Genomic DNA, 2,804 nt, shown 5'->3' on the forward strand with positions numbered 1-2,804 from the left:
AGCCAGCCTCAGCTGGTTTAAGAGACCCTGTTTCCAAATAAAATATAAAATAGGTCTGGAAGTGTAGCCCGGAGGTAGAAGGGCTTCCAGGAACCCCAGTACCATCAATATATATACATATATATTATATATATTCATTATAATTATCCATCATAAGGAGGTTCAGAGTGATAGAAGCATGCACACAACACTTGGATTTAGCAACATGGAAATCATTTGGGACCTTGAAAAACAATTTCCATAAAGTAATAGTGCAAAAGTATGATTGATTAAGGACAGTAAGTGAATGGGAATCGTGTGGAGAGAAGGTAAAGGCAGCTTGTTCTGAAAGTTTCAATAGAAGGGAGCAGCGTAGAACATGGTTGGCCATTTCCTCCTTCTCTCTTGATTTCCATGAAAACACACTTTTATGGTTAGATTTTTTTCTGATTATTATTTTCTCCTTCCCCTTCCCTCCCTCTTTTATTTTCTCTCCTTCCTTCCTTCCTTCCTTCCTTCCTTCCTTCCTTCCTTCCTTCCTTCCTTCCTTCTTTTCTCTTTCCTTCCCAGAAACACTTTACCACTAAGCTATAACTGCAGCCCTTTTTATTTTGAGATAGGGTCTTGCTAAGTTTCCCAGTCTGTCCTCACATGTGTGATTCTGCTGGAATTACAGGTATCTACCAATGTGCCCAGTAATTTTTGGCTTCTTTTATGTCCAGGTTCTAAATATTGATATTTCCTAGGGATCCGTTTCTGTCTTAATTTTCTCCCTACTCCTGTAAGTGACCTCATCCATTCCCAGGGTTTTAAATACATTAGGCCCCCTTTTCTTTGGGGGGTACATTCTAGGATCCCCCAGTGGATGCTGGAAGCTGTAGATAGTATAGAACATGTATGAACTATTTTTTCTTATGAAAACATATACAAATTGTCTTTTTCATCTTAACTAAGCAGTAAACAACTACTTTGGCCATAACATTCGCAATCTGAAGTGTGGTAGCAAAACTAGCACGGATTCATTTTTCCTTGTTCACAATTTCGTAGATAGAAGACTCATTCTTACCACAAAACTGAGCAACCACAGCATATTATGTTCAAAGGGAAGACCCTTGCCCTGGGTAGGATGGAACATGATGGTGCAAGAGCTCATTGTATGATTTATTATTTTTTGTGTGTGGTCCTGGGGGTGGAACCCTGGGGCTTTTCTACCTCTGGGCTATACCCCCAGACCTGTTTTATATTTTATTTGGAAACAGGGTCTCACTAAGTTGCTGAGAGCCTCACTAAGTAGCTGAGGCTGGCTTCGAACCTGCGCGATCCTCCTGTCTCAGCCTCCCAAGAGCTGGGATTACAAGCATGAGCTACCACTTTCGGCTTTCATCAAATTATTTAAAAATGTATGAATTCTTTATTTCTGAAATGTTCAGTTTAGCATTTTCAAATAGGGAACTCAAATGGCAGAAAGCAAACTGCAGGTGAAGGGGACTGTTGTACCACTTTTACATGCAGAGGAAACTGAAATGAATTCCTCCAGTCAATACTTCCTCTGAACTATAGAATGGCTTCTTTACTGCTTCCTTGGTACCTCTACTTGGATAGCTCAGAGGGGCCTCAGGCTCAATGCCTGTCATACAACTTATGCTTCCGATCCCGGCCTCCCTAACTTGTTTCTCTCTGGAGCCCACCTCAGGAGCTGGGGCCGTCAGCTACTTTTCTTGCTCTAGTGCAGGTTCTTGGTTCTTTCTCTTCCTCAATCCCCTATTCTAATCCATCATTATGCCGTATGATTTCCGTGTATACTGGACACGTACAGTTTGTTTGCTTCTCTACTGTGTCCTCCCTCTGTCACCTGGATCACTACTATTGTCTACCCCTGCTTTTATGCTCTGCAAAGCAACCAATTCTTTAGCTTAAGACAAAGCATTGGGCCATATTCCTCAGGGTTAAAGCCTTTTGGCATCACCTCTTTACCCTTTGAAAATCTAAATCAGTCGTGTGTGATGTGTCTTTTGCTTATCTGACCAACCTCAGATCATTCCACTTGCGGCCCTTCACTTACTATATATGTCAGTAGTTTTAGCTTTCAGTGTGTGTGTGTGTGTGTGTGTGTGTGTGTGTGTGTGTGAGAGAGAGAGAGAGAGAGAGAAACAGACACACACACACACACACTCACACACACACACACACACACACACACACTGGGAATTGAGCCCAGGGCTGTTGCCTCCCAAGTACTGGGGTTACAGGTGTGTGCCACTACACCTCACCTCTAGCTTTCAGCATTTCTTAAGTCCATCAGATTCTGTATGTGTGTGTGAGCAACATGGTTTTTGTTTCCTGATAATTGTCAATGGTTATGATTTTTTGTATTTTAAATATTTTTTATTTTATTTTATTTTATTTTATTTTATTGGCGCATCAGGTTCTGAAAGGCAAGTCTCCCTGGTCTTTGCGCAGGATATTCCTTCAGCTTGAAGTTTCTCCCTCATTCCCCTTTCCCCCTGCCCTGCCATGGCAAGCTCATGCATTTGTACAGAGGAGTAATTGCAGATTTATTCATTTTGCTTATTTATTGCCTACCTTATAATCCTGTAAGCCCATGAGCACAGCGACCAGGCTGGCTTTGCCAAGCACTTAGGAAGGACTCTACTTCCTGGCTACACCCCAGCCCTTTTTATCTATTAATTAATTAATTAATTAGGCTATGGATTGAACCCAGGGGGCATTCTACCTCCGAGCTACACCCTCAGCCATATTTTATTTTCTTTTTCATTTGGAAACAGGTTCTTGCAGAGTGGCTGAGGCTGGCTTCACACCTGCGA

The sequence above is a fragment of the Muscardinus avellanarius genome, assembly GCF_963383645.1.
Source record: "Muscardinus avellanarius genome assembly, chromosome: 14".
Taxonomy (NCBI): domain Eukaryota; kingdom Metazoa; phylum Chordata; class Mammalia; order Rodentia; family Gliridae; genus Muscardinus; species Muscardinus avellanarius.